Genomic DNA, 14,119 nt, shown 5'->3' on the forward strand with positions numbered 1-14,119 from the left:
TGGTGGAAGTAAACACGGGAGGGGACGGTGTGACGTTCCAGTCAAGCCCCCTGTCCGGGAACGCCTCGACATTAAAATTCTCATCCTTGCTTTCAAATCCCACCATGGCCCTCGCCCCCTCCCTATCTCTGTAAACTCCTCCAGCCCTACAACCATCCAAGATCATGTGGCTACAAGAGCAGGTCAGAGGCTGGGTATTCTGCAGCGAGTGACTCACCTCCTGACTCCCCAAAGCCTTTCCACCATCAACAAGGCACAATTCAAGAGTGTGATTGAACACTCTCCTCTTGCATGGATGAGTGCAGCGCCAACAACACTCAAGAAGCTCGACACCATCCAGGACAAAGCAGCCCCCTTGATTGGCAATCCATCCACCACCCTGAACATTCAGTCCCTTCGCCACTGGCGCACTGTGGTTGCAGTGTGTACCACCCACAGGATGCACTGCAGCTGCAGCAACTCACCTAGGCTTCTTCGGCAGCACCTCCCAAGCATGCGACCTCTACCACCTCGGACAACGGCAGCAGGCACATGGGAACAACACCACCTGCACGTTCCCCTCCAAGTCACAAACATCCAGACTTGGAAACATATCGGCCGTTCCTTCATCGTCGCTGGGTCAAAATCCTTGGAGCTCCCTACCTAACAGCACTGTGGGAGAAACTTCACCACACGAACTGCATCGGTTTAAGAAGGCGGCTCACCACCACCTTCCCAAGGGCAATAAATGCTGGCCTTGCCAGCGACGTCCACATCCCATGAACGAATAAAAAAAAATCTCTGTGCTTTTCCAATTCTGGCCTCTTGCGCATCCCCGATTTTAATCGCTCCACCATTGGCGGCTGTGCCTTCAGCTACCTAGGACCTAAGCTCTGGAATTCCCTCCATAAACTTCTCTGCCTATCCCTCCTTTAACACGTACCTTAAAACCTACCTCTTCGACTCAGCTTTTCGTCACCTGTCCCAATATCTCCTTATGTGTCTCAGTGTCAAGTTTTGTTTAATAACGCTCCTGTGAAGCACCTTGTGACGTTTTATTACGTTCAAGGCTCTGTATAAATGCAGGTTGTGTCCTTCGGTTATCGACCCTCCTGAAAATGGAAACAGCTTCTCCCCCTTCATTCTATCAAAATCCCCTCATAATTTTGAACACCTCGATTAAATCTGCACTTAACTTTTTTTGCTCGAAGGAGAACAATCCCAGCTTCTCCAGTCTCTCCACATACCCCATCCCTGGACACGACGCAAGGTGGAGGGTTGCACCCAGGTTTGTAAATTATTGCCAGTCGGGAGCTGGACAAATCAAAGGGAACCGACATGACAATTGTGAATCTGTAGATACGCTTTGGGAAACGGAATTGGAGGCGAATAAAGGACTGACCAGACAGGCGGCCAAGACGCAGCTGAGTCGGCATGTCCCCCTGGAACAGGTACTCTGATGTTGTGGGTGAAATTGAGAGGTCGGAGCCATTGAAAGGGCGCCCAGTTACTGCAGATCATGGGATGTGGGCGTCGCTGGCGAGGCCAGCATTTATTGCCCATTTATTGCCCATCCCGAATTGCCCTTGAGAAGGTGGTGGTGAGCCGACTCCTTGAACCAGTGTGGCGAAGGTTCACCCACGGTGCTACTTAGTAACAGACATAGCACCGTGGGCGCGCCGGTTGCAGGAGAGCTGGTTGGCGGTGAAATCGATGCTGTGAGCGAGACCAGACCGTTTCCATATTTCCACAAACAATGTCCCATCCTTTATTTCTGGAAAAGTACCACTGATATTGGTCAATTGCATTTCTGTGGCTCCAACATGTAACTTTGGCCAGGTGACACGCTGCTTTAGTTTATCTTGCACAAAAAAAAGCAGATGGTCTCTGTGGCGCAATCGATTAGTGCATTCGGCTGTTAACTGAAAAGTTGGTGGTTCGAGCCCACCCAAAGACGAAGTTAACACCTTTTTCTTCCCACTTTCGGATTCATTGCCTGATTCTGATAGCACTGAAGCCGGTGCCACGTTTCAATTCCTGATCTGCAATAACTGGGAGCTCTTTAAATAGCTTTAATCTCTTTTCAAGTTTTCTAATGTGTGATTCGGCTGCAAGAAAACACTCTGTGAACAATGTGATCTGAGCATGCCTGATTCGTCATAATTTACAGTGCGGTGGATATCAATAACATGAAAAAAACAGTGAAATGTTTGTGTGGGCGCGATGCTCTGGGATTCCCTGCCTGACCATCGCCACCTGTCCTTCTCTGCAGCCTTCCGAAATACAGCGCAGTAAATGTGTCCCTGGGAAATTAGCACCTGAACAGTAACACGGAAATTTGTTTGGCTGAGGGGTTATATCCCTAACGCGGCCACTGAGACATCAGGTTTCCGTAGTGTAGTGGTTATCACGTTCGCCTAACACGCGAAAATTCCCTGGTTCGAAACCGGGCGGAAGCATTTTGAAACCTTGTCCCCATTAAAAATGATTAAATATTTAACGATTCACATTGCTGAATGATGTGAACAAAGTCCATATCTCCCAGCCCTGTTCATGCAGTCCGCTGAGAGCAGGCGATGAAAGCCAGCGCGATATGGGGGTGAAGGCTGCTTCCAATACTGTCTCACAGCCGGTGGGATCTGGCGGAGATTTGATAAGCCCTCTCTTTTCACCCAATATATGAAACGGTGTTTGAGAAACATTCATATATATAATAACATCCAGGATCCTGTCTTCAGAGTACGTGGCGCAAAGGTCTGACTCCAGATCAAAAGGCTGCGTGTTCACATCACATCGGGTTCACTGTTTCTTTCACCGCTCACATGAGACTGGATAATTCCAGAATGAAGGTTTTAATTGCTTTTTCACCAAAAAAACAGATGTTTGGTCGAAACCCTGACTCAGTACCGACCCAGTGGCAGGGAGGGGAGCGCCTGATACCCTCATTTATTTCATGCAACAAACTGACACGAATACTGGTATTGATTCAAAATCGCCCTGCAGATGGACACACAGAAGAAAGAGAACCACAGAAACAGGCAGCAACTACTTGCATATATATATATATATATATATATATATATATATATATACATATATATACATATACATATATATATATATATATATATATATCGCCTTTAACGTGGTCAGACGATTTAAGTTAGGTGAACTTGTTTCTGCTTTCTGAAATGTACTTGCCCATCCTTCAGAGGTCACGGGAAATATATTTTTTGCCTTTCGAAAAAAGACGCGAAAAGCAGAGACATGTTTTGTTTTCAACACGGCTGGTGAAATGGCCGGACCATCATAAATTAGGAGTCACCTTTGAAACATTTAAAGGCGACTATCTAAAAATCACTGAGTGCAAATTTTAAATCACGGTTACGATTTATTCAGGTCTGAAAGAAATAACAATAAACATGGCAGTCAGCGCCCACGGTGAGACGGTGATGAACTTGTTTGCTGTGAAGTTCACCGCTGGGCTAAAGCTGATACCGTTTAAAAGACGCGAACCCACTCAATGTAAAGGATGAGCTCATAACCAACAGGTCCCGTCATCGTCAAACATCTCCTTTCTTGTTCAATAGAGGGAGCAGAGGCGTGTCCATCATCAGACACCAGCAACTTTAAGACATGGAACAGATAAAGGCACAGATGCAAGTTCCAAATCTTTTCAATGCAAAGTTATTTTACTTTACTTAAAGTGCCGTGAGGCTGAAAACGAGTCCCAGATGATTTGCGTTCACTCGTGACTTGTTTTCCAGTGTTTGTCCATCAGGTTTGCAATTCAATTTCTTTTCGATATTGAAGATATTTCAGGATGATTGCACATCATACCATGTGCAAAGCAACCATCTTGATAACTTCAATCATCACACACTCTTCATCGACGCTGCAGAGGCCCCAGCATCCCTTTCAATATTGTTTTTCTTAACTCACAGTTTTCAAAAGGGAATTGGATAAACGCTTGGATGGAAACTTTTTCAGGGCTATGGGGAAACAGCAGGCGAGTGGGACTAACTGGACAGCACTTTCAGAGAGCTGGCACAGACACGATGGGCCGAATGGCATTCGAATGGCGCTGTCCTATTCTATAATTCTATTAATAGATCAATTTCAACCTGTCACTGAGCCTCTCTAAATGGAGCGCAGTAATCGTGTCCCTGTGAAATGAGCTCCTGAACAGTAATACGGAAATTAGCGTGGCTGAGCGGTTTGAAACTCTGGCTGGGCTCCTGACAGGAAATTTCCTCTCTAAGTTTGATTAGTTGATCAATTATCTCCCGCCTTTCGATCTTTAATGTCTTTATACTTTTTTTGATCTCTTCTTCTCCTGTCATGCCCACAATATTAGTCTCCCTGGTAAATACTGAAGAAAAGTGATTATTTCATATTTCTGCCATTTCGCTGTCATTGCCTGTGAGTTTGTCGTGTGTATCCCTTAGTGGCCCTATTCCAATCCTAAATTTTCTTTGGCTGTTGATGTGTCCAGAATACTTTGCTTTTTTTGATATTCCTTTTTGTCCTTCTAATAGTTCGTTAGACTTCTTTCCCAGTCTTTTCACATTCCCCTCTCTACTTTATTGTCTAGTGTGGGCCTTTTTCTTTCGTTTCAATTTTGTCCTTATTTCTTGATTCAACCCTGGTGTGTCATTTCTGGCTAGTTTTTTCTTGCTTTGTCGTGGGATATGTTTCTCCTGGACTCTATTGATCAGCGTTTTTATTGCTTCCCACTGCTGTTCTATTTCTTTCTCCAGGTCATTAATATGTCAAACATTTCACCATTCAATACTTCTCAAGTCACATATCCATTCCAAAGCCAGTTGCTTTTGTGGGAGGAGTAAATCAACTTGGCAGAAAAATCAGCTGCAGCCCAATCCACAAATAAAATATTTCCACGTCTTGGTAAAAATCAGCACTGTCAGAAGTGGGATTCAAACCCACGCCTCCAGAAAAAACTGCGACCTGAACGCAGCGCCTTAGGCCGCTCGGCCATTCTGACTACCAACAGCATGCTTTATTCTGCATTATTTCTGCACTGTTGGCCAGTGAAAGCAGCATAAAAGTTTAAAATGTTCCTCGCTCAACGTTGGGCTCGCACCCACGATCCTGAGATTAAGTGTCTTATGTTCTACTGACTGAGCTAACCGGGCCTAAGTACTGATAACCGCCTTATCTGTTATTGCAGCAAGCAGGAGAAAAACTCCATTTCAAATGAGGGACAGGATAAACTGTCTCTTCGAAAGGCACGGACTTATCAAGGACAGTCAGCATGGATTTGTTCAGGGGAGGTCGTGTCTGACGAACCTGATTGAATTTTTCGAGGAGGTGACAAGGAGGATTGATGAGGGTCGCGCAATTGATGTAGTCTACATGGATTTTAGCAAGGCTTTTGAAAATTTCCCACATGGCAGATTGGTCAAAAAAGTAAAGGCCCATGGGATCCAAGGGAATGTGGCTTGTTGGATCCAAAATTGGCTCAGTGGCAGGAAGCAAAGGGTAATGGTCGACGGGTGTTTTTGCGGCTGGAAGGCTGATTCCAGTGGGGTGCCGCAGCGCTCGGTACTTGGTCCTTTGCTTTTTGTGGTATACATTAACGATTTGGACTTGAAATAGGGGGCATGATTAACAAATTTGCGGTTGACACAAAAATAGGCCGTGTGGTTGATAGCGAGGAGGAAAGCTGTAGACTGTCGGGGTTCAGGCAATTTTCTGATAACAAAGCACTCAATCTATCTCTGAACGAATTTTGAACGAATACGTTTGTTTGACCCGGCACAGGCACGATGGGCCGAATGATCTCCTCTTGTGGACTAACATAATACGATGATACTAAGTGTTGTCAGACAGAAAAGCAACACATTCCAAATAAGAGCAGAGAGAGGAAACTAGTCTAACAGCATAAGAGCACGGTGAGATATTGTATTTGAGAAGGATGAGGAGGGATAGTTTATCATGGTGGTGGTCACATAGGGTAACATTTGTGACTTTGATAAGGACCATTTCATGCTGCGACAAGGGCGGAAACCTAATTGGAGCGATTCAGCCCGGGCGCGGCCCCATCGTGAGCGGTGTGACGGAGAGGACGGGGGGAAGTGTCAGAGTTGGGGCTTACCGGTGGAAGCAGCATAGAAGTTTAAAACAGTACTCGCCCAACGTGGGTCTCAAACCCACTACCCTGAGAGTTTTTAATGAAAAGGGGGAGCAGCCACTGTGTGTATCTCTTGCTGTACTCGAAACAACATATTCCAAGTACGAGCAGAGAGGGGACACCATTCAGTTGCCCATTGTGTTATGCAAAATTCTATTGGTTTGCGTAATGCAGCGGTTATCACGTTTGCTTGATGCGCAAAAGTTCCTCAGTTCGTTCGTGGGTGGAAACTTTATGTTGGATCTTGGTCTCCATAAGCATCCTGATCGATTTTCTTCTCCTGCCAAAAAGGGAGACAGTGGCTGTTCCCTTATTCTTTGTAAGCTGCATATTTTACTTAATGAAACAGATAACTTTGAGTGAGAGAAAACTGATTCACATTGACGCTCATTTCAAGTTTTATTCCCTTTAATCTGGAAGGATATATTGGCTTTGGACAGAGTGGCTTTTGAAAGGAGTTAGTCGGGTGGGATCGAAAAACATTTTCCGCTGGTGGGGGACAAGAGAACCTAATCAACCATCTACCAAGTTCTCCTGAATTCTAAGGTGCAATGGGAAACCGACCAACAAAAGCCCTTTCATTGACCGTGGAGGTTCAGACAATTTTCTGATAACAAAGCGCTCAATCTATTTCTCTTGTCTATTTCCCGATGTTTCCGGATACTGTCTGCATCTCTGCCCTGTGTTTATCTCACTATGTGTCCACCTGCAGGGTGGTTTCTGAACGAAGACGTGTGTTTGTCTTCTGTTTATTACATTAAATAAATGAGGGCATCAGGTGCTTCCCTCCCTGACACGGGGGAACCAGAGGCAGACTTTCGAGCAGGGTTCTGTTCATTGTGAAGACGCAAAGAAAAGATTATTTGCGGAATTATACAAACCACCTCTAAGGGAAAAGAGCTGTGACCCCGACGTGATTTGAACACATAACCTTCTGATTTGAAGTCAGAAGCGATACCGTTGCGCCACGAGGCCTGGGTGCTCAAAGGTGTGCTTGTTTATATCAATGTTTATCAACAACCGCTTTATTTCTCCTCTCTTGGTGGAATGCATTGGCTTACAAATCCCCGCCCACTCCCACCGGATGTCAGGCAGAATCAGATGGAGCCTTCACCTGTCAGCGGCAGCATGGCGCTCGCTTCCATCGCCTGCTGTCAGCGGACTGCAGCAAATCCAATTACATTCATCCTGCACCCAGAATTATCACATCACAGGAAAAAGATGTTGGAAACTGCTCAAAATACATAACAGGACGGGAAACTTCTGAAAAACACGTGGACTTTCGATGTTTGGACTTTGGTTAGAACTGCAAAAAAGAACGTGTGAAAATATAAACTATGGGTGTGATGTTTATATGTCAAGTGAATGTTTGTAAGCGGATTTCTCCCTTTACTGTCGCAACTATGGGTTGTTAATCCATCAACAATAATTTCCGCTTGATTTTAGCCCGAGTGGTTACAAAATAGCTAGTTTAATAGATTGACTTACAACAGATTTTCACTACAGCTGTCTCCAACATTACATTCAACAGTATTATTATTATAATACAACTGTCTACAGATTACATTAATAACAAGTAATCAACACAACCTGACCTGTCTGCGAATCCAGGTATATCAGACCTGACCTTTGCGGACTGCCTGTGGCAATCGACTTCTGACTCTCCCCTATTGAGAGCTCTAACATTTGAGAAGGGACCATGTCCTATCTTTGTACGATTCAGCTGCATTGTTCTGCACGTAAGCACCACTGATCTTAACTCATGGTCGTAAACCATCCCACTTTGCTGACTCTCAGAAACCACCAAGGATTGTTTAATGTCTGAGTGTTTATTTAGCCTTTCTCTGTCATCAGGTTTAAGATGCTTATACTAGGTTAGCACAAGCTGGAGTTCAGGTGTCCAGGACACCCAAGTTTCTCTCGACATCAACATTTAATAGTTTCTCATCATTTCAAAAATATTCAGTTTTTCTGTTCTTCCTACCAAAGTTAATAACCTCACATTTCCCCACATTATAATCTATCTGCCACCTTCTTGCCCACAAACTTAACCTGTCTATATCCCTTTACAGACTCTTTGTGTCTTCCTCACAGCTTACTTTCACACCGAGCTTTGTATCATCAGCAAACTTGGATACATTAAACTCGATCACTTCATCAAGTCATTAAAAGTCTTTTATAGGCTTTTATATCTTAAACGAGTAGTAATAGGAGGGGTGGTCCGATTAGGGGCCAAAAAGGATATCTGTGCATGAAGGCATAGGGCATGGCTGAGGTACTAAATGAGTATTTTGCATCTGTCTTTACCGAGGAAGAAAATGCTGCCTAAATCACAGCAAATGGGGAGGTTGCTGAGATACTGGATGGGGTGAAAATTGATAAAGAGGAGATAGTAGAAAGGTTGGCTGTACTTAAAGTCACCTGGTTCGAATGGGATGCATCCTAGGTTGCTGAGGGCAGTAAGGGTGTAAATTGCAGAGGTCCTGGCCATAATCTTTCAATCCTCCTTAGATACAGGGTTTGGTGCCAGAGAACTGGAGGATTGCAGATGTTCAAAAAAGGGTGTAAGGATAAACGCTGCAGTTTAACCACGGTGGTGGGAAGCTTTTAGAAATGATAATCTGGGACAAAATTAACAGTTATTTGGACAAGTGTGGATTGATAATAGAAAGCCACTGTGGATTTGTTAAAGGCAAATCGTGATTGAGTTTTGTGATGAGTTAACAGAGAGGGCTGATGAGGGCAATGTGGTTGATGTTGTGTATATGGCCTTTCAAAGGCGTTTGATAAAGTGCCACAAAATAGGCTTATCAAAAGGGGCGATAGTGGCTGCTTCCTTATTCTTTAAAAGCGCTTTCTTTTATTTCACTCAACAGATAACTTTGAGTGAGCGAAAACTGATCCACAGTGACGCTTATTTCAAGTTTATACCCTTTGAATCTGAAAGGATATATTGGCCTTGGAAGGAGTGCAGCACAGATTCACCAGATTGTTACCAGGGTGCAATGTGTTAAATTATGAGACGATGTTACATGAACTAGGCTTAAAATCATACAAGTCACACAGCAAAAAGTTTTCATTTTTGATACACACACTAATGACCTGGACTTGGGTATACAGGGTATAATTTCAAAGTTTGCAGATGGCACGAAACTCGGGAATGCAGTAAACAATGTGGTGAATACTATCAGACTTCAGGAGGACATAGACAGCCTGGTGAAATGGATTTTATTAATGGAGGCATAGAATACGAAAGCAGCAAATTTATGCTAAACGTTTATAAAACACTGGTTTGGCTGCAGCTGAAGTATTGTCTTCCATTCTGCGCACCGCACTTTAGGAAATATATCAAGGCCTTGGAGAGGGTGCAGAGGAGATTTACTGGAATGGTAACAGGGATGAGGGACTTCAGATTTGATAGAGTTGTTCAAAATTATGAAAGGTTTTGATCGAGCAAATAAGGAGAAACTGTTTTCAGTGGCAGAAGGGTCGGTAACCAGAGGACACAGATTTAAGGTAATTGGCAAAAGAGCCAGAGGCGACATGAGGGAACATAATTTACACAGCGAGTTGTTATGATCTGGAATGCGCTGCCTAAAAGGCCGGTGGAAGCAGTTTCAATAGTAACTTTCAAAAGGGGATTGGATAAATACTTGAAAAGGAAAAAAATTGCAGGGCTTATGAGGAAAGAGCTTATGCGTGGTGAGACTACTTGGATAGCTTTTTTACAGAGCTAGCACAGGCACGATGGGCCGAATGATCTCCTTCTGTGTTGTAACATATTAAGTGTTGCTGGACGGAGAAGCAACACATTCCAAATCAGAACAGAGACAGGAGACTAAGTCAGTTCCCCATTGTTTTTAATGAGAAAGTAGCGGTTTCCGTAGTGTAGCGGTTATTGCGTTTGCTTTCAAGCGAAAGGTTCTCGAGCGTAAACATTATGTTGAAACTTGCTCTCCATAAACATCCAGGGAGGAGTTTTCTTTCTCCTGCCAAAAAGGGGGACAGTGGCTGCTCCCTTATTCTTGAAAAGCTGCATCTTTTACTTCACGAAACAGATAACTTTGAGTGAGAGAAAACTGATCCTCAGTGACGCTCATTTCAAGTTTTATTCCCTTTAACTCTAAAAGGGTACATTGGCCTTGGAAGGAGCGCAGCTCAGATTTACCAGAATGTTAGCAGAGCTCGAAGGGTTAAATTATGAGGAGCGGTTACGTACTTGTATCCCCTGGAATATAGAAGTCTTTTTATGATTTTGAAAGGTAGATCGACAAACCCTTTCCGCTGGTGAGGGAGTCTAAGACAATATCACAATATGACAATAGCTGTTTTACGAGTGAAAACGGCCCTACGCATCACTGTGAGTGTAAGAGACGAGCCTCTTGGTGCTGCGTCCTGTGCAGTGAATGTCAAAACTTGTAAAAGTTGCAGAAAGTGTGAGGGGTTCAGATACACAAATCTCTAATGGGAATGAGATTTTGTCAGAGGTTGCAGCCTTCCCTATTTCTCTTGCCCTTTGCGAGACACCTGTTCCGGTTTAAATTTACAAACTGGGTGAGTTGGTGATCACTGTACAGCAGACTCAGCGGTCCCGGGTGAGAGAGAGAGAAATCAGCCCGGGCGCGGCCACAACGGGCGCGGTGACACTGCACGGGAGGTCGGGGGTGGAGTCAGAGCTGGGGTTCGCCCCTGAAAGCAACATTAAAAGTTTAAAAGCTCGAATCCACGATTCTGAGATTAAGGGTGTTATGCTCTACCGACTGAGCGAGCCGGGCCTGAGAAACCCAACCACTCTTGTCTGTCATTGCAGTAAACTCGCTCCTGGGTGTCCATGTGTAGCAATCCCAAGATATGCAATTTACACAAAATGGTGAGACGGACTGTGAGTGAAAGATCTCAGCTGGGACTCCACAAAATGGCCTCCCGACATGCAACGCAAAATGGCCGCCTTGTACCAATTGCAATATCACAGAATGATGCATCCCAGAAGCAGGCCATTCGGCCCATCGTGCCTGTGCCGGCTCTTTTACAGAGCTATCCAGTTCGTCCCACTCCCCTGATCGTTCCCTAAACCCAATAACGTTTTACTTTTCGAATATTTATCCAATTCCCTTTTGATATTTACTATTGAATCTGCTTCCACCTCCCTTTCAGGCAGTAAATTGTAGACATAACCACTCGCTGCATAAAAAATAATCCTTCCTCATGTCACCTCTGACTCTTTGGTTAATTATTTTTAATCTGTGTCCTTTGGTTACCGACCCTCCTGCCACTGGGAACAGTTTCTCCTTATTTACTCCATCAAAACCCCTCAAATGGCCGCTCTGACCCCTCAAAGTTGTCCCATCTCCCCAAAACACAAGCATCATATTGAAATTATAACAAACCCTCGAAGCCGGTACAGTGGTTCACGTTTCTGACGTTAATCTCCTCTCGGCCCCTGTTTGTCTCACACTGGGTTAACGTGTTTGTATAACATTGCAGGCTGGGCTACTTTAACCCCAGGCTTTAACCTGGTTAAATCACAACGGTCAAAATCGAACAGGAACATGTTAAACCGAGGCCTCAAAACCAGGGCCCAGAGAGGAAATTAAACCCCAGGGCAATAAACAGACAAAACTCTCGTGGGCCCTGTTTGGGTGCAGCCTGTGGAGGAGGCCTCGGCTGTTCCCTCTGGGGGAGGCATCGGTCAACCCAGAGTGATCCCAGAGTTGCAGTCTTTATATTTAGACCACCACCACAACAACTACAACAACAATTTTATTGTTATGGTGGCCATCTTGGACAAAATTGCCGCAAGTACGGCAGCCATCTTGGTTGAAATGGCGGTAAATACCGCGCAGAGTGTCCCCAGTGATTACACAGTGACCCCAGAATGTACCAGTAACCCCCACTTTGAACCCAGATTGCACCCAGTGATCCCGGAGTGCACCCAGGGATCACATATTGCACCCAGTCACCCCAGAGTTGTCACAGGGTGCACCCAGGCATCCTAGATAACACCCAGTCACCCCAGAGTGATCCCACAGTGGGAGTCTTTACATTTAGACCAGCACCACAACGATTACTACTATAACAACAACTTGTATTTATAATATATTTTATTCTACATATAGGTATTTACACACGGCCAGCATGGCGGCAACTTGGACAAAATGTCGGCAAGTACGGCAATTCGCAGGTTGTCCTCAGTGATGCCACGGTTGCCCCAGAATGTCCCAGTGATCCCACAGATACCCGAGACTGCACCCAGTCACTCCTGAATGATTCCAGAGTTCACATAGGGAACTTAGAATGCATCTAATCACACCAGAGTGATCCCAGATTGCACGAAGGGAACCCAGAGTGCACCCAATTATACCAGATTGATCCTCGATTGCACGCAGTGATCCCAGCGTACACCCAGTTAACCCAGATTGATCCCAGAATGCACCCAGGTATCCCAGGGTGCACGCAGTCACCCCTGAGTGGTCCCAGATCGCATCCCAGCCATTCCAGAGTGCACTTAGTCAACACAGAATGATCACAGAGCGCGCCCAGTGATCCCAGACTGAACCCACTCATTGCAGAGTGATCCCAGAGTGGCTGTCTTTATATTTAGACTGCCACAACAACGATTACTAGAACAACAACAACTTGTATTTAAATTATATATACCATATATATATTGGTGTATTTACTCATGGCCAGCATGGAGGCAAGAACGACAGCCACCTTGAACAAAATGGCGGCAAGTACGGCGGCCATCTTCGACAAAATGGCGGCAAGAACGGCAGCCATCTTGGAAAAAATGGCGGCAAATACGGTGGCCATCTTGGACAAAATGGCAGCAAGTCAGGCGGCTATCTGAGAGTCATAGAGTCATAGAGTCATACAGCATGGATAGAGGCCCTTCGGCCCATCGGGTCCGCGCCGGCCATCAGCCCTGTCTACTCTAATCCCATATTCCAGCATTTGGTCCGTAGCCTTGTATGCTATGGCATTTCAAGTGCTCATCCAAATGCTTCTTGAATGTTGTGAGGGTTCCTGCCTCCACAACCCTTTCAGGCAGTGAGTTCCAGACTCCAACCACCCTCTGGGTGAAAAAGTTCTTTCTCAAATCCCCTCTAAACCTCCCGCCTTTTACCTTGAATCTATGCCCCCTTGTTATAGAACCCTCAACGAAGGGAAAAAGCTCCTTAGTATCCATCCTATCTGTGCCCCTCATAATTTTGTACACCTCAATCATGTCCCCCCTCAGCCTCCTCTGCTCCAAGGAAAACAAACCCAATCTTCCCAGTCTCTCTTCATAGCTGAAGCGCTCCAGCCCTGGTAACATCCTGGTGAATCTCCTCTGCACCCTCTCCAAAGCGATCACATCCTTCCTGTAGTGTGGCGACCAGAACTGCACACAGTACTCCAGCTGTGGCCTAACCAGTGTTCTATACAGCTCCATCATAACCTCCTTGCTCTTATATTCTATGCCTCGGCTAATAAAGGCAAGTATCCCATATGCCTTCTTTACCACCTTATCTACCTGTTCCGCCGCCTTCAGGGATCTGTGAACTTGCACACCAAGATCCCTCTGACCCTCTGTCTTGCCTAGGGTCCTCCCATTCATTGTGTATTCCCTTGCCTTGTTAGTCCCTCCAAAGTGCATCACCTCGCACTTTTCCGGGTTAAATTCCATTTGCCACTGTTCCGCCCATCTGACCAACCCATCTATATCGTCCTGCAGATTGAGGTTATCCTCCTCACTATTTACCACCCTACCAATCTTTGTATCATCAGCGAACTTACTGATCATACCTTTTACATTCATATCCAAGTCATTAATGTAGACCACAAACAGCAAGGGACCCAGCACCAATCCCTGTGGTACCCCACTGGCCACAGGCTTCCAGTCACAAAAACAACCTTCGACCATCACCCTCTGCCTTCTGCCACTAAGCCAGTTTTGTATCCAAAGTGCCAAGGCACCCTGGATTCCATGGGCTCGTACCTTCT

General features: G+C 45.3%; 2 non-coding genes across 2 annotated transcripts; one reads left to right on the forward strand and one right to left on the reverse strand.

Moving 5' to 3' along the window:
- The first annotated feature begins 2,365 nt into the window (after window positions 1-2,365).
- On the forward strand, window positions 2,366-2,438 carry trnav-aac (transfer RNA valine (anticodon AAC)). The gene has a single exon. It is a non-coding gene; the product is annotated as a tRNA-Val (tRNA).
- A 2,463-nt stretch (window positions 2,439-4,901) lies between these two features.
- On the reverse strand, window positions 4,902-4,984 carry trnal-cag (transfer RNA leucine (anticodon CAG)). The gene has a single exon. It is a non-coding gene; the product is annotated as a tRNA-Leu (tRNA).
- Between the last annotated feature and the right edge of the window lie 9,135 nt (window positions 4,985-14,119).

This window comes from Heptranchias perlo, unplaced genomic scaffold, assembly GCF_035084215.1.
Source record: "Heptranchias perlo isolate sHepPer1 unplaced genomic scaffold, sHepPer1.hap1 HAP1_SCAFFOLD_50, whole genome shotgun sequence".
NCBI classification, from domain to species: Eukaryota; Metazoa; Chordata; class Chondrichthyes; order Hexanchiformes; family Hexanchidae; genus Heptranchias; species Heptranchias perlo.